This window comes from Carcharodon carcharias, chromosome 20 (genome assembly GCF_017639515.1).
Source record: "Carcharodon carcharias isolate sCarCar2 chromosome 20, sCarCar2.pri, whole genome shotgun sequence".
Classification (NCBI taxonomy): Eukaryota; Metazoa; Chordata; class Chondrichthyes; order Lamniformes; family Lamnidae; genus Carcharodon; species Carcharodon carcharias.
In genome coordinates, this window is record NC_054486.1 from 105,056,276 (window position 1) to 105,075,261 (window position 18,986).

The following is an 18,986-nucleotide window of genomic DNA, read 5'->3' on the forward strand; positions in this document are numbered from 1 at the left end:
AAACTTAGCTTTCATAAATTCTATTTTTGGGGAAAGGGTGTTCAATTGAATTCATAATTTCTCAACCTTGTGATTTGAAAACTCTGTCATGCTAAAACTACTCCAATATTTTTTAAAACTAAATTTCAATATTTTAAACAATAGAAGGTATCAAAGCACCAACTTTGTTGCAAAACTTATGGCAATATGAAAATAAGATATTCATTAAACACAAAGTAACTTTCAAATAAATACTGGGTAACAACCTTTTCCACTTCAGCACTAATATTGCGAATAGAGAAAAGCATTTTACTCCTGAATTTTATTACTTGATACACAATGCTTTAGGGAAATTTTTTGGTTGATCAACCCTTACTCAGTTCTGTCTCGTCAAACCTGGTCATTAACCTGCCAACACAATATAGTCAATGGATGCAGCACACAATAGTGAAAGGAAAGTTATACATACATACCATGGGGAGATATATTAAGGAAGCTTCTGAAATTATTTGGGAAATTTTCTCCCTAACACAAAAACATAAAACTGGGTCCCCTGTACAACTAAAGTATGGTGCTAACCTGGGGAGCACAAGTTATCAGAATGTAAGAATCTGACACCTCTCCAAGAAGGTCCAGCTGAGAGAAGGAAATAATTTGCCTAGAATTTTGTGGGGGCGGCGGGGGGGGAGGCAACATGAATGAGGCAAAGCATGTGAGGGGCTAGAGCATTTGTTGTAAAGACAGAAATTAGGCGCAAAAATACACAATACTTAGTTCCTTGAAGTATTATGTCAACATTGGACAACAGGGTGCAAACTTAAAATCCTTCATGAAAAATCTGACAGAAGCTATATATGCTATGGTTTGGCAAAAGTGTTAACATTAATGTACACAAATATTCAGACAGATACAGATGGAGACACGTGTAACAACACAGCATGGAATGTAACCCCAGCTATGAATATATGAAGTCACCTTGGAACCTCTAATAAAACCTCTGCATACTAAAAAGCCAAACTGTTTTAAATTAAGAAACCTGTGCAAAACAAAAAGGAGTCAAAGCTAACAAGCTGTCCAGTAAGTCAACAAGATTGAAAATTGTTGCAGAGGGCAAGATAAATCAAGAAACAGTGCTAAGTTGCCACCTAGTTTGGGTTTTAAAATCACCCACGTTGTAGGAGGAAGATCAGAGGCATGGAGTTCCACATTTTTGAAATAGTGAGAAATAAGAAGTTGATATACATGTTGCAATGGATCTTAGTATCATGTATATTTAAGCCTACATGAATGGAACACTATAGTGCTGGGAGTCATTTATTTTAATTGCCTCAATGCACTTTACACAAAATTGCTTTTTTAAAATCTAGTAAATTTGGCACCAATTTCCCACAGCCAGGAGATGAATGACTGTTCAATCGTTTGTTTAACTGGCCAGAACACAAGGAGAAATCCTTACTCATCTTCATATAGTCCCATAGGATCTTTAGCATCGACGTGAACCATCAGAACAGGGAGATGGGCCTCCTTTAAATATCTCAGCTGATTATAAATATTGAGTCCAACTTTCTGAACTGTTCAGAATTTGCACAATAAAGAAAATTGAAAGATGACTGGAGGGAGACAACCTGAAGGATTACAGTTAGGCAGTACTTCGTTCACTTCATATGGTAAGATAGTATCTTCCTACATTTATAAATATGTTTCAAGACATGAAAAGGGCTAAATTCCTCCGTAAGAAAAATCAAAACAGAATAAAGCTGAAAAACGTTCACTATCTTTATATATTTTAAGCCTCCCTTACTGGGTTACAAACACTCTACCAACTAATACAATCCGATACCTATTGTATTTTTAGCAACCGTGTACTGTAAAGTTGAGGCATTTTTAAAAAATCACTAGCCCAAACAAGCATCCATCAGGTCAGTTTAAACACTCTAATTTATTTTTGTATTGTGAAAAGGAAAGTGAATACCACCACTCCGATATACTGAATAGGGAAAAAAACTGTAACAACGGTGCCAACGAGCGAAGGACATGCGGTTATTTAATCAAGGCAACTCAGGAAGCGAGAATAATAAATTGAAAGTGTTGGTTGCTATTGCTCAAATCTCTGGTCTCAATGAACTGGAAGCACATCATAAATGACAATCGCCACAGGGAACAACGGAATAGCTCGTCCCTTACGGATTTTACAGATACACGACTGCAAAAAAAAAGGAACGAGGCTTGCACACAAGCCCTGATCAGCCACCGTGTGTACAGCACAGGGTCACCCACAATAAGATAAACAACCGCTGTGAGCGTTTTAGCATTTGGCGAGCTCTTTTTTTTTCGGTAGATCGGATCGATGTAGAAATATTTTGAAAGCATCACTCAGGTATGTGTTGAATTAAAAAATCGTGCACTGCAGCAACGAGAAACCGGCGACAGCAAAACGTGCAGCTAAGCCCAGGCGCCTGCGAACATTAACGAAATCAGAGCTGGCCAGCAAAGATTAAAACCTTGACTGAGATGCTGATTTAGTAACCTTTTTAATCCCGTGCTCTCTCTCTCTCTCTCTGTCTCTGCTCCTTGCAGCTAGTCCACTCCGCATCCGCCCTGGCTACAAAACAACGACTTCCATCTCATATTCCTCCCGGTAATCCTCACATACTGGTTTGCTTCAGTGTTATTTTTTTTTTAAATCCTTTCGGAGTTGCAAATAATATCCCAACCAGAGTAAAGGGAAAAAAAATCACAGCCCGCACGCTAATGCGTCCTCGATTCCCTTTCTGTCTTTTTCCAACTCATCGCACCACACGGGGCTGAGAGATGTCCTCCGGGTCCTAACGCTCCCTCCCACACTCCGAACGGAAAAAGATGTTGCTCACTTTCAACAGTTTAAGTGACAGCATTTGTGTATTTCAAAAAAAAGGGGCAAAAACGGTACCGCTCTGTAGGACACAGACTCTTTTTTTATATTCGCTAAGGAGGCTTGGTAAGTTCCTGCAGTGTGCACCATCTACAAGGTGTACTGCAGGAACTCACCAGGTTTCCTTAGACAGCACCTTCCAAACTCTCAGCCGCCACCACCAACTAGAAGGATGAGGGCAGGAGACACACGGAAACACCACCACCTGGAAGTTCCCCTCCAAGCTGGGTTAAAATACTGAAACTCCCTCCTTGACAACACTGTGGGTGCACCTACACCACAGGGACTGCAGCAGTGCAAGAAAGCAGCTCCTCACAGGCAATTAGGATGGGTAATAAATGCTAGCTGTTATGATCCCCAGCTGAGATTACCCCTGGACAAGCCTGATCCCAGGGTGAAACCCAGCCTGATAGATCTTAACTTTTATTTGTTTGTTTAAATATGTGGAGAGTAATTACTGAACAGAGTCACAGGAGTCAGCTGATGAACTTTTACAAGAGAATAAAACATTTATTCAACAAGAGATGAGCTATATTACAACACTCCACCCACAACTATACCTTTACAGATATATACAGATTCGTAAGGATAACACAAGTCACAAAAGCTATCTTATACTTTAACATACACAGTAAGTACCCAGCCCACGTAAACCTATGGTACACTGTATTCAGAGACACCATACTCTGATCAAGTGACAGATGCCACCTCAAACAGATGCTATTGATCTCTCAACTCCTCCCTGACACTTGTCACACTGTGAGCTAACCAGTCTCACTGAATTCTGTCCTTCACACAAGGGTTTCCAATCTCCACTCTCCAAGACCTCGCTTTAGAATTTTCTCCCAAATCGGCCACTTTCTCTCAGAAGCCTTCTGCAAGGGTTCGCTCCAGGGTTTTGAACTTTCCTGATGTTCCTCTTCCCTGGGTCATCACATGAATTCAAGCTGTCTTACATGCACTCTCACCAACTCAGCCTTAACAGTACACCGCTGCTTCACATGCCCATAGCAAAGAATTACAGGCTTTCAGTTGTCTCTTCGAACCTTCTTGCAAGCTCTTCTCACTTTAAATCTGAAGCTTGGAGCCTTTGTCTCCGCCCCTCACTTTTAACTTCACTTAACAGGACCTTTTCTCAGGTTCCTCACCTTCTTTTAACTACAAGATCTCCTTTGGACTTTCCCCTCTTCCACTTCTGGATTTTTGGGGTTTTTCTTCTCTTGGGACCTTTTTGTTCTTATGGGAAATCTGCAGTTTCCTCTCCCAGTGTCCAGTCTCTCCGGGGTCCTGGCTTCAACTGAACTTAAAACTGCTGTTTCTTTAGTTGTGTATTTCTGTGGGAAGAACCTGCCTATCTGGCCCCCTGTTGCTAGGCAACAGCACTGTTTTTCTACTCGTCTGTTTACCATTTTATAGCAGTCGTAAACTCGTTAGAAATGCAAGCAGCCTTTTAAAGTGAAACTAAAATTTCATTTGGTCTTTCTTAATACACAGATACAGAAATACAAATCAAACTTAAACTTTAAAGTGAAAACTCATCCCTAACACCCACATATACAAATATGAGATACTTAAACTATCTCTATTTCCTGACACTGGCCTAGCCAGCGACATCCACATCCCTGGAATGAGTAAAAGAAAGTGTACATTTATTTGTGGATCTCTTCACATGCCACCCATCTCCACCCAACCCCCCCACCCCAGCCCCACTCCAAACCACCCAAAATACTTTTTAGATTTTCCATTTCTCCCTTCTCTACTCTGGGGCTTGGTGGCCAAAACCTTGTCCAACTGGGTGTAGGTGGATTCATTCAGCGCCCACCCCATTCTGATCCCCCCCCGCCACCGCCCTTGACAATCTGCCCACCCCATTCTGGTCCCCATCCAACAGTGCAGCCACCCCATTTTGGTCCCCTCCAACAGTGCCACCCACCTCATTCTATCAGGTCATCTAGCCGCCACCACCTCGTTTTTTGCTCTATTATCAACATGTGCTAGTTCAAGGACCTTCATCAGTCATCCTTCCAGACCATAATTCAAAAGGATTCACGTTGCTACCGCATTCTAGTTTTCAAATTCTATGCAGATGACCACACACCACTTAACATTTCACAATGACTGTGTGTTGTTCAATACCTGTTTTACGGTCAAGGTTGTTCGGGTACACCTTTCCCCCTCACCCCCCAGATTGCACTATATTTCAAACTTGATCTGTGTTGCCCACGATCAAAAGATAATCAAAATTTTAATTACTGATTTAGGCAAATTTGATGCAACATGCTTCATCCACATTCACAAAAACATATCTTAACATTCACTTGCATGAAACATTTTGGATGCAATCGGTAGTTCTGACTCCATATATAAAACTGAGGATTTCAAAGTTGGGATAGAAGGGAAAACAAAAAAAAAGTTTCCAAAAATGGGATATCTGGCATTGTTCTGTCACACTCTTGGCACAAGTTATTATTCAGTACTGACTATGCAGCTACATCCTCATTTATGCACTCCATTCACCCAGACAACACTAGCGATCTGTCACAAAGGAAAACAGGAATGGAAAAGTGCTTTGTATATTTTGTACACAATAACAGATGGTCAGGGGATGAATTACGGACATGTGGAGGGTCAGTCCTTGGTTTTGAATTGCATGCACACTTGAGGCTTCAGCACTCATGCAAATCAGCCCAGGACCAACTCTCATCATCACCCAACTAGCCCTTCTGCTACAAAGAATTAACTGATTATGGTTGGAACTTTTGGTACTGGACAAAATCTATTCAAAAAGCAATCTTCGAGCCATGCAGTATGGAAGCAGATGTTGTACTATACTATGCAGCAGGAAAAATTTGTAAAATAAAAGATTAACTTGTATTTATGTAGTACCTTTCATACTTAAGGATATCCCAAAGTACTTTACAACTAATGAACAACTATTTTTAAAAAAAGTAGTCACTTTAATAATCTAGGGAAACGTAGTTACCAATTTGTGCACAACAGTTGTAACATGGAAAATAAATCCTTCCAAAAAATGGTCAGGAAATCTGCCAAATCATTACTGGGGACTGGGAAGGTAGGCTGCCAATAGCTCACATTCAGGAAATACTAAATTTATGGTTACACCAAAATTCTTGGAATTCCTCAGCTTGAATAGATCTCACACGTAATTTTGTCCCCAAATTTCCCCCACTCCAGAAGATGCAGACTCATGCTGTTTCAGGACCCCATAGAAGGGCCCTCCATTTGCCTTCACTGCAAGAGGGATGGTGTGTAACTGTACAGGACCTTGGCGTGACCACACCTAGAATATTGTGTACAATTTTGTTTGGTGGTCTTACCAGAGGTATATACCTGCATTGGAAGCAGTTCAGAGAAGGTTCACTAGGATGATTCCTGGGATGAAGGGCTAGCCTTACAAGGAAAGATTAAGCTCGTTGGACCTATAGTCAATGGAGTTTTGAAGAATGAGAGGTAACCTTATTGAAATAGAGATTCTGAAGGGGCTTGACAGGATAGATGCTGAGATGATGTTTCCCCTCATGGGAGAGCCTAGAACTATGGGACACAGTTTAAAGATAAGGGAACTCCCATTTAATGCGAACACAAGGAGGAATTTCTTCTCAGAATGTCCTTAGTCTTTGGAATTCTCTTCCCAAAGAGCAGTGGAAATTGGGTCATTGGATATATTCCAGGCTAAGTCAGGCAAATTTTTGTTCTAAAGGAGTCAAGAGTTATGGGGGGGAAGCAGGAAAATTGAGATAAGACCACAGTCAGATCAACTATGACCTTATTGAATGGGTAGCAGGCTTGAGGAGCCAAATGGCATACTCCTGCCCCTAATTCTTATGATCTCATGATAGGATTGGCAGCTCTCTGCTACATTGCTAAAGTGGCTGCTCCTTACTCAAGGCTGGACACGAATATCAACAGACTGTTCCACTGTAGAAGTGAAGTTTCACAGCCAAGCCCAATGCTGTTTTTGCCCAACACCCACACAAGTTCATTTTCCACTAAGGATCCCAAATTGGGCGTGGGGGGAAAGACAATCATTTTCCCTCCCCCTTCCCCCTGGAACATGGAAGCTATCTATCAAATATACCTCTGTCCCAGATGATCTAATATAAATTAAATAGACCAGAGGTCAAACAGAAGATCTTCATTCCTTAAAATCATCAAGAAACCCTAAAGAAAGCTAAATGAAGAGAAAATGGGAAAAACTCAGATCTGGCAGCATCTGTGGGCAGAGAAACAGTGTTAACATTTCAAGTCCAATATCACTCTTCTTCGGAACCCTAAGAAACCTACCCTTCATTCAAAAAAATAGAAAGGTTATGCATTTAAATTGTGCCTTTCACAACCTCAGGACGTCTGAGAGCAGTTCACAACCAAAGTACTTTTGAAGTGTGGTCGTTGTTAAATTGTAAGAATTCAGAGGTGACAATATCAACCAGTGCAAAGTTCTGTATGTCAGAAGAACAAGTCTGTGCTGCCTCATCAATAGGCAATAAAGGTAACCCTCTACCATAACATTTAGAAGTGCCCTAGACTGACCTACTGGCAGTAATCTTTTGACTGATATTGTGGTCTAAATCTTTAGAGTTACACTACATTCTAACCACTGAAAGTCGTCCAGAATTGCTGAGCATAAAAGGAAGCAGTTATTCAGGCTAGATTCACTGTTTTGTGCCTTGCCATATTCTGACCTCAAGAGAAAATGGCCAAGTTTAATTTGCACACACGCTAACCATAGAAATAAAGTTCTCAGTAAATGCATTCAGGCCATCAAAACCTAAGTACCTTCAGTGTAAAACTGTTGAGATTCGCTGTAAGCCCTAGGAATGGAGAAAAAATGGCAGTTAGTAGAAAACAAGTTATGCATAACAGGAAAGAGGGATGACGTAGTCATCGAGGTCTACAGCACAGAAAAAGGCCTTTCTCGCCGATCTAACAAGTACCTAACTATTCTCATCCCATCTTCCAGCACTAGGCCCATAGCCTTGTATGCCGTGGCATCGTAAGTTCACATCCAAATACTTCTTAAACGTTATGATGGTTTCTGCCTCTACCACCCTTTCAGGCAGAATGTTCCAGATTCCCACCACTGTCTGGGTGAAAAAATTCTTCCTCACATCCCCTCTAAACCTCCTGCCCCTTACCTTAAATCTATGCTCACTGGTTACTGATCCCTCCACCAAGGGGAAAAGTTCCTTCCTGTCTACCCTATGTATGCCCCTCATAATTTTGTCCCCCTTAATCATGTCCCCCTCAATCTCCTCTGCTCCAAGAAAAATAGTGTTGGAAAGATTACTGTTTTGAATTTAGGTAAATTATTTGGACTCAAATGTTTATATAACACACCAAACTAGAAAACAGGCAGCAGAATTGGAGATGGTTACAAACACTTCAGCCTTGTGTTTTGCACTCATGCATCATCGAGGATAGAGGTGTTTGTACATTCTCCTCCCATTATTAATTGCCCATCACTATTCACAACTGGGTGTGGCGGGACTGATCTGATCCACTAGTTGTGGGAATGCTTAGTTTTGTTTGTAGCTTCACCAGAATGGCAACTCATTTTTAGATATGCCTGCTACTGCTCCTTTCAAGCTCTCCTACACTGCTTGTTGAATCAGGGTTAGCTTGATGTTAATGGTAGAATGAAGGATACATCAGGCCACGAGCTTACAAATTATGCTAGAATACAATTCTGTTACTGATGATGGCCCACAGCACCTCATGGATACCTAGCTTTGAGCTATTAGACCTATTCTGAGTCTATTCAATTTAGTTTATCCGGGCTCACTTCTCTGGGCAGGAGTCCTCTCCCAGTTCAACAGATCCTTTTACCCATCTCCAATATTCTCCCTCCACCTGGACCCCTCCCTCTGGATTCTTACCTTCTCTTGATCTTTTCATTGACAACTGTCGGCGCGACATTAGTCGGCTCAATTTCTCTGCTCCTCTCACCCATTCTAATCTGTCTCTCTCTGAACTTACTGCACTCCATTCTCTCAGGTCCAACCCTGACATTGTCATCAAACCCGCTGACAAGGGTGGTGCTGTTGTTGTCTGGCGCACTGACCTCTACCTCACGGAAGCTGAGCGTCAACTCGCAGACACTTCCTCCTACCTCTCCCTGGACCATGACCCCACCACTGAACATCAAGCCATTGTTTCCAGGACTGTCACTGACCTCATCTCCTCTGGGGATCTCTCTCCCACAGCTTCCAACCTGATAGTCGCCCAACCTCGGACGGCTCGCTGCACCTCCTACCCAAAATCCACAAACAGAACTGCCCCAGTAGACCGATCGTCTCAGCTTGCTCCTGCCCCACAGAACTCATTTCTCGTTATCTTGACTCCCTTCTCTCTCCCCTTGTCCAGTCCCTTCCCACCTACATCCGTGATTCCTCTGACACCTTACGTCACATCAACAATTTCCAGTTCCCTGGCCCCAACCGCTTCCTCTTCACCATGGACGTCCAATCCCTCTACACCTCCATCCCCCACCAGGATGCTCTGAGGGCCCTTAGCTTCTTCCTCGAACAGAGGCTCGAACAATCCCCATCCACCACTACTCTCCTCCGTCTGGCTGAACTTGTTCTCACGCTGAACAATTTCTCCTTCAACTCCTCTCACTTCCTCCAAATAAAAGGTGTGGCTATGGGTACCCGCATGGGCCCCAGCTATGCCTGTCTCTTTATGGGGTATGTGGAACATTCCTTGTTCCAGTCCTACTCCGGCCCCCTTCCACAACTCTTTCTCCGGTACATCGATGATTACTTCGGTGCCGCTTCATGCTCTCGTCGGGACTTGGAAAAATTTATTAATTTTGCTTCCAATCTCCACCCCTCCATCATTTTCACATGGTCCATCTCTGACACTTCCCTTCCCTTCCTTGACCTCTCTGTCTCAATCTCTGGTGATAGACTGTCCACCAATATCCATTACAAACCCACCGACTCCCACAGCTATCTCGACTACAGCTCCTCACACCCCGCTTCCTGTAAGGACTCCATCCCATTCTCTCAGTTCCTTCGCCTCCGTCGCATCTGTTCCGATGATGCTACCTTCAAAAACAGTTCCTCTGACATGTACTCCTTCTTCCTTAACCGAGGTTTTCCACCCACGGTGGTTGACAGGGCCCTCAACCGTGTCCGGCCCATCTCCCGCGCATCCGCCCTCACGCCTTCTCCTCCCTCCCAGAAACATGATAGGGTCCCCCTTGTCCTCACTTATAATCCCACCAGCCTCCGCATTCAAAGGATCATCCTCCACCATTTCCGCCAACTCCAGCATGATGCCACCACCAAACACATCTTCCCTTCACCCCCCCTATCGGCATTCCGTAGGGATCGCTCCCTCCGGGACACCCTGATCCACTCCTTCATCACCCCCTACTCCTCAACCCCCTCCTATGGCACCACCCCATGCCCACGCAAAAGATGCAACACCTGCCCCTTCACTTCCTCTCTCCTCACCATCCAAGGACCCAAACACTCCTTTCAAGTGAAGCAGCATTTCACTTGCATTTCCCCCAACTTAGTCTACTGCATTCGTTGCTCCCATTGTGGTCTCCTCTACATTGGAGAGACCAAACGTAAACTGGGCGACCACTTTGCAGAACACCTGCGGTCTGTCCGCAAGAATGACCCAAACCTCCCTGTCGCTTGCCATTTTAACACTCCACCCTGCTCTCTTGCCCACATGTCTGTCCTTGGCTTGCTGCATTGTTCCAGTGAAGCCCAACGCAAACTGGAGGAACAACACCTCATCTTCCGACTAGGCACTTTACAGCCTTCCGGACTGAATATTGAATTCAACAACTTTAGGTCGTGAGCTCCCTCCCCCATCCCCACCTCCTTTCTGTTTCCCCCTTCCTTTTTTTTTCCAATAAATTATAAAGATTTTCCTTTTCCCACCTATTTCCATTATTTAAAAAAAAATTTTAAAAAAAAAATTTTTTTTTTTTTAAATTTTTTAAAAATCTTTTATGCTCTCCCCACCCCCACTAGAGCTATACCTTGAGTGCCCTACCATCCATTCTTAATTAGCACATTCGTTTAGATAATATCACCAACTTTAACTTTAACACCTATGTGTTCTTTTGTACTATTGTTGTTGACATCTTTTGATGATCTGCTTCTATCACTGCTTGTTTGTCCCTACAACCACACCCCCCCTCCACTTCTCTCTCTCTCCGCCCCCCACACACACACCTTAAACCAGCTTATATTTCAACTCTTTCTTGGACTCGAACTCAAGTTCTGTCGAAGGGTCATGAGGACTCGAAACGTCAACTCTTTTCTTCTCCGCCGATGCTGCCAGACCTGCTGAGTTTTTCCAGGTAATTCTGTTTTTGTTTTTGTTTTGGATTTCCAGCATCCGCAGTTTTTTTGTTTTTATATCTATCCAATTTAGAACTGTGTTACTGACACAATGGAGAGTGTCCTTAGTGTGAAGATAGGGCTTTGTCCCCACAAGAACTGTGCAGTGGTCACTTCTACCAATACTATCATGGACAGATGCATCTGCAACAGGAGCAAGGACAAAGTCAGGCAGATTTTCCCTCAAGTTCATTCTCTCTCCACCCGTCACCGGCCCAGCCAGGCAGCCAAGATGTCCATGACTTGGACAGAAGTAGTTTTATCAAGCCACTCTTGCTGATGGACATGGAAATCCTTCACTCACTCAGAACATTGTGTGCCCCTGGAGCCCTCAGCGTTTCTTCCAAGCAACATTCATCTCTCCCTTAAAATTAGAAAATTTAAATCAACTGCTTTTATGGTGCTACTAGATTGCAGTCTTCTTGATGCTAATGCTCTCATCTGCTTGCTCCTCGGTTTCACACCATCAACCTATGAACACTCAAAAAGTCCAAGATCTTGTTTGGCTTGGTAGGATGGCTGGATTGGTTTATATACTTAAAAAGTTTCCAAACCTAACTGGGAGCATTAAGAACTTCTATAATTTGGCTACTCTGACCCACCTGTAGTTTGATGAAGCTGAACAGCTTGATAATGCAGGTAGACTAACAGCCCCACTTCAAACAACACAAAGATCCCCACTTCAGAGTGGGACTATCCAGCTTCCCCCATAATTAACATTGCAGGACGCAGTTCCTCCCCCTAAGTCATCAATGATTAAATAGAAGAGATGGAGAAGTTAATCCCATGCAATCCACAAAGATGCACATGACTCACTGATTTTTGTTTGGCTGATCTGCCCAATAGATCGAGGAATAAAATGGAGAGAATAATTAGAAGTGTAATGAACATTGGAAAAGTTATGCTGCATTAGTGATTGAATGGTTTGCCTCACTGTCAATGGGCAAACTGTTTTACAACAATTTATATTTGCATAGTGTTAAAAGCTTTGTCAAATAAGTAGGTTTTATGAAGTGTCTAAAAGGAGGAAAGAAGGGTGGAGAGACGGAGCAGTGAGGGAGGGAATTCCAGAAATTAGGACCTATGCAACTAAATCGTCAAAAGGCCATAATTAGATGAGCACAGATATGAGGATTGTAGAACTGGAGGAGATTGCAGAGATAGGGAGGGATCTGAAAACAAAGATGAGAATTTTAAAATCAAGATGTTGCTTGACTGGGAGCCAATGTAGGTCAGTGAGCACAGGGGTAATAGGGAAACAGGGCTTACTGTGAGTTAAGACATAGGCAGCAGAATTTTAGATGACCTCAAGTTTACAAAGGATAGGATGTGGGAGACAGAAGTGCATTGGAATAGCTGAGTCTAGAGGTAACAAAGGCACGCATGAGGGTTTCAGCAAATGAGCCAAGACAGGGGCAAATTCAGGCAATGTTATGGAGGTGTAAATTGGCAGTTTTAGTGATGGTGCGAACGTGTGATCAGGAGCTCACCTTGCGGTCAAATATAAGACACCAAGGTTGTGAACAGACTTTAAGGTCTTGAGGGGTCTTAACAGGATGGATGTGATGCGGATGTTTCCTCTTGTGGAAGAATCTAGAACTAGGGGTCATTGTTTAAAAATAAGGGGTCACTCATTTAAGACAGAGATAAGAAATTTTTTTGTCTCAGAGGGTTGAGTCTCTTTGGAACTCTCTCAAAAGGCAGTGGAAGCAGAGTCTTTGACTATTTTTATGGCAGGGCTAGATGGATTCTAGATCAACAAGGGGGTGAAAGGTTATCAGGGGTAGAGGTTACATTCAGATCAGCCATGAACTTATTGAATGCCAGGGCAGGTTCAAGGAGTCGAGCAGCCTCCTCCTGCTCCTAGTTTGTGTTCAGACTGTTGCCAAAGAATGATTGAGTCGATAGCTAGGGAATAGAGTTTGAGTAGGGACTGAAAACAATGGCTTCACTATTCAATATTTAATTACAGGAAATTTTTTGCCCATCCAGTACTGGGTGTCAGATGAACTGTCTGACAATTTAGCAACAGTGAAGAATTCAAGAGAGTTGGTGATGAGGCAGAGCTGGGTGTCATCAGCATACATGTGAAAACTAAACTTGTGCTTTCAGATGACATTACCAAGGAGCAGCATATAGATGAGAAATAAAAGGGGGCCAAGGACAGGCTGTTGAGGGACAGCAGAGAAAATGGTGCAGGAGCAGGAAGAAGCCATTGCAAGTGATACCCTAGGTACAATTAGATAAATAAAAATGAAAATGGGGGAAAGCAGTCGCACATAGCTAGATGACATTGGAGAGGTTTTGGACAAAGATGGTGTGGTCAACCATGTGAAAGGCTACAGACAGGTCAAGAAGGACATTGAGGGAGAGTATATCTTTGCCCCAGCCACAGAGAATGTCCTTTGTGACTTTGATAAGAGCACTATTGACTAAACACTATTTTCTTTTTGTATAAAGCTTATACTTTAAACTATAAAGAAAAACATTCCCCTTTTATATTTATCACCTAGCGCTATAAAGACTGTAATTCCATAGAGATACAAACAATCCACAGTTGCTCCCAGCAGGCTCCCGTATCCCCGCATCACTGAGTAGCGACTTCGACTGACCATCTCCAGATGCTTTCCTCAGTTTTCAGAGAGTTTCAGAGCAGTAAAGCCTGCTCTGATGATTTTCTTCCTCCTAGTGATGCCAGAACAAATTTCCCAAAATCTGTAGAAGGCTGCAGGAGGCATCTCTGACTAGAGACCGTCTCCATCCTGCATCTGGCTATAGTAGCTTGCAAAGTCAAGCAGCTATTTCTCTCTGCTGACCACACACAACTTCTGCTGTATGTCTGCAATATTTATTGATTTGTAACTACAAACAGGGAAGCCTGTAAACTGATCTCAAAAATGGCTTCCTCTGCCCTCTTCCCTATAACATATTAACCTTTCATTCAGGTAGAAATGGCAATTAGCTATCCTTGATTCCCTCTCTTTCATCTTAGAAGTATATGGACAGTTCACAGCACCAACTGTTTATAACCTGATACCTATAACATCTTTTTGGGACTTTGGAAGACTAAAAACCTACTTCTTATAAACTCAGACTGCTGCCATTGCCTCCAAGCATAAATACCTTGCACTAACTCAACAGAACAATATAAGCCTTCGATAAAAACAAAAAACTGCGGATGCTGGAAATCCAAAACAAAAACTGAATTACCTGGAAAAACTCAGCAGGTCTGGCAGCATCGACGGAGAAGAAAAGGGTTGACGTTTCAAGTCCTCATGACCCTTCAAAGGGTCATGAGGACTTGAAACGTCAACTCTTTTCTTCTCCGCCAGTGCTGCCAGACCTGCTGAGTTTTTTCAATATAAGCCTTCCTTTGATTTCTAACAATCAAACCACCCATGCTTACTGTCAGGCAGACTTCAGAATAGGTCACATGATCACCCTTCATTTATCCTAAATTTAAAGATAAAGTACCAGAAACAATCTCAAACATAATTGCAACAAAAATATAACTGAAAGAGATTTATGTTACCAGAAATGTTTGTTTTTATATAAATAAAAAATTGGAATGAGGTATGTGTACATGAAACTAAGATTATAAAATGAGTGTTAAGAATCTTGCTGTTGCACCAGAGAAACATTTTAACTGCATCTACCAAAATGAATTCAGGACTTAAAAATTCATAGTAGCATCAATACACCAAATAGAGATAATACACTCACCTTTACTGTACTGAATCTGAACTTCAGAAAAAAAGACCAATTTAAAACTGGCAGATGCCAGGTTCTAATTTCACAGCTTGAAAGACTCAAATAGTATAGTATTATTGCACAGCAAATGTATACATTATTGGTCAGAAACTATGACCTGCAGAACAAAACATGATAATACTGCAGCACCTGCCACTGAATATCCTTCAGATAGAATGACATGTTGTAGTATGCCAGATAATTCCCTGCAGCATTTCTCAGTTCTAACATTGGAAAACAGCGAGCAGGGTAGTGTGGTTGGGGGGAAAAGTAGGAAAAAGGGATTTTCAGGCTAAAGACTGTCAGCATGGTACCGGGCAGTGAAAAGAAGATAAAAACAAAAGAACTGCGGATGCTGGGAATCCAAAACAAAAACAGAATTACCTGGAAAAACTCAGCAGGTCTGGCAGCATCGGCGGAGAAGAAAAGAGTTGACGTTTCGAGTCCTCATGACCCTTCGACAGAACTTGAGAGCTTTAGGGATAGAGGCCATCAACTGGAATACTAGGAAGCAGGTCAAAAGAGTGAGACTGGGTTACTGGGGGCAGTCCTTGGCATGAGGTAGTAAAGGGAGCTAGAGTGCTGAAAGTGGGACAGGTAGATGAGCAATAATAGGGCTGATTTGCAGGAATGGATCAGTACTGGAGCTGGGCCAAATAAGTAGAAGCCAGGAAGATTGGGAGTTTGATACCAAGAGAAACAGGGAACAAAAAGTGACCAAAATATGGTAATTTTCTTTCAAACACCGATCACGAATTTTAGGACAGACCAATGTCAGGGTCTAAACGATTTATGGTGTCTTGCTGACTTATGAGCATCATAAACATTTCACAAAGAAGGGAAAAAATGGGACGTAAAGCAAGAGGGAAAGAACAAGTAGAATTGAGTTAGGCATGGAGGGAACGGGAAGTCATTCATAGAATTTTGGAAACAGAAAAGGGAAAAGGCAGGACAGAGGGATTTTGTGAGAGAGATCCAGAGGGCAGGGGTGCTGAGTGAGCAGGAAACAAGCAGCAGACCAGCATCAGAAAAGCAAAGGCTACAAGGAAGAACATAGGAATAGGGTCTGTGAAGTTGAGTGAGGCAAGGCTGAGAAAGATGGTAAGGAGACAGCCTTGGTGACAAAACTCATGTAGGAAGCAAACAGCTTGGGGTCAACCAATACTAAGGTTCTGCATTCAGTCTTGCCTAAGCCAATGGAAAGTTTAATCCTTTAAAGGCAATGCAGATAGGCAGTCGAATTTTTGAGCAGCAAAAGCAGAATCAAGGGGCAGAAACGTAAAGCTGGGTATCATCAGCACATCTATGGAACCTCATTTCATGACTCTGGATGATATCACCAAAGGAAAGCATTAGTCAAAAAGGAGGAGGCCAAAAATAGAGTCCAGGATATACCAGTGATCATTTGGGCAGACATTTCTGTCCAGGAGAAATCTCTGTTGGATATATAGTAGCCCACAAGGAACATGAAGTACATGCTTCTCCACACCATTCTTACATGGAAACATTGCCTACAATTTAAGTTCATTCAAGGTGGCCACAGGTTGACTTGGTGATCCATTAGCAGTTATATGGGCACTTTCCTGAGGTTGAAACTAAGTTGCACTGTGGGGTAAACTTTGAAAGTTTACTCTGCATCTAATCCAAGTGTACCAGTGGTCATCTAGTTTTGGCATCAGGCGCTCAAGGTCCATTCCTCAAAAACATCCCTCACTTTACAAAGCAAATCAATTTTTTCTATTTAAAAACACGTGCAGCCAGGCTTATGTCTCACTCTTTTGAATTCATTAACAGGCACATAACTAAGTTCGCTTGTCGGTCTAGAACCCCCTATACCGTGCAGCACTAACAGTCAGAATCAGAAAATGTCAACACAAGAATGAGACATTCCAGGTGACAAGCATTTCTACATGGCCTTAGGGCAGATAAAGGTTTTATATCTGGCCTTGCAATTGCTAGCATGCCTTGGGGCAGGAGGCGGCTGGGAATTCCATACTCTGAAGTGAAATGGGAACATCTATTCACAGTGGGATTTCAAATCCATAGCCACAGGACTGGAGGGCTTCAACAAAATCATAACTTGGAAACTGAATGCTAGAACTATTTTCGCCCAAGTGATGAAATGAAAGGAACCATTTGAATCAGGGAGAAGTATTTTCACTAAATAAAATCTCAAGAAGCAACCTGCAAGTACACATTGATGCCTGTGTAAAATATATGCATCGCTGAATAAAAAGCAGTTATCCTTCATTGCAATGTATGGAAATAGCAGATGCAGGTTTGGCCCCATTCCTGATGATTAGCACTGAAAAACGAGACATTTTGCATCATTTCCTTATGGAGTTTCCTTTGGGCGTGAATGGGGTGGGATTGTCGTCCTAATAAGCAGCCAAAGAACATTAACAAAAGATCTAGGAAAAAGCCCTCCTCGACTTGAACAGCAATAGTCAGAGGCCAGGTAGACTCAAAAATTGGAGGTAGAAAAGGAATAACTTGCATGCAAAAACATTAAAGGCTGTGTCCAGTTTTTCAATCCAAAGGATTATGAAAATTTCACACTTAGTTCCGTTATGTAATTTATGCAGCAGTTAACAGGATGCATCACCTCACAAGGATTACTTTCGCCAACTGCAGGACTTGAAGCCTAGCACATGAAACTTTGGGTGCCACATTTGTTGTAAATGTCATGGCAAAACACCAGACTTTTATTGAGAATAGCTTTCCTTGGCTGAGGTGCAGACCCAGCTTCTTGAGTTACTATTGATGAATTTCTCTCAAGTTATGTACAAACATGTTATCTCAGAGTTAATTAGGACCATCCACTGTTGAGCAGAAGTTTGATGGAATCGATTATTTCCTTCAATTTTAAACACTACATCTTCTCTCCTACTACTTTCAACCTTGTGCTGTTCTGTACCACAAATTTTGTCTTTTCCCTAGGTTTCTCAATTTAAAAAGTTGGACATTCACTGCACCCATCACAGCAAATCATTGTTGCTTCCAAATAGTCTGAATTTACCCAAACATTAATGCAAACATTAGCAGGTCTTCCTATTGGTGTTATTTGATTCTGGAAAAGTCAACAGAAACCAATTTTGGTTTACACTAGTTGCTCATTTATTTGAATTATCTGTTCAATACTCTACGGACTGATCATGCAGAGTTATGCAGAGCATATTATGCAACTCCTACATACAAATCACTCACCATGCTGGATATTTTAATCAGGCATTCGCACATTGATTCAAAATCAACTTCTTTTGTAACAATTCATGAGACAAATTTTCAAATCTTCATTATTAAAGTTAACAGCTTCTTGAAGCTGCATGCTTACAAGGGGCGGCTGTGGCATTGTCACTGGACTAGCAATCCAGAGACCTGGGGTAATGCTCTGGGGACCCGGGTTCGAATCCATCCATCCTACTATCGAATATGAATTCAATACAAATCTGGAATTAAAAGTCTAATGATGTCGTAAAAAACCCATCTAATGTTCTTTAGGGAAGGAAATCTCCTATCCTCGTCTGGTCTGGCCGACATGTGATTCCAGGCCCACAGCAATGTGGTTGACTCTTCAAAGCCCTCCAAAATGGCCTAGCAAGCCACTCGGGTGTACCAAACCGCTACTGCAAAAAGAAACGAAAGGATGGACCACGCAGCATCAACCTAGGCACCGGAAACGACAACACGACAACAGCAAACTCAGCCTTGTTGACCCTGCAAAGTCCTCCTTGTGGGTCTTGTGCCAAAATTGGGGCAACTATCCAACAGGCAAGTCAAGCAATAGCTTGACATAGTCATGCTCACAGAATCATACCTTACAGAAAATGCCCCAGACACCGCCATCACCATTACTGGGTAGGTCCTGTCGCACCGGCAGGATAAACCCAGCAAATTGACTTGCCGGGGTGGTGACACACAGTGGTATACAGTCTGGAAGAAGTTGCCCTCAGAGTCCT

At 42.4% G+C, this 18,986-nt stretch overlaps 1 protein-coding gene across 2 annotated transcripts in view; it reads right to left on the reverse strand.

Annotated features, from left to right (window-relative positions):
• foxn3 (forkhead box N3) overlaps window positions 1-18,986 on the reverse strand; it is a 343,712-nt gene that overhangs the window by 310,648 nt on the left and 14,078 nt on the right. The window contains exon 1 of one of the 2 annotated variants that reach the window (XM_041214484.1): window positions 2,507-2,711. The exons of the other annotated variant lie outside the window; for it this stretch is intronic. The gene's annotated coding sequence lies outside the window, so the exon portion shown is untranslated. Of the gene's footprint in view, window positions 1-2,506; window positions 2,712-18,986 lie in introns of those variants that run through there. 2 annotated transcript variants of the gene reach the window in all.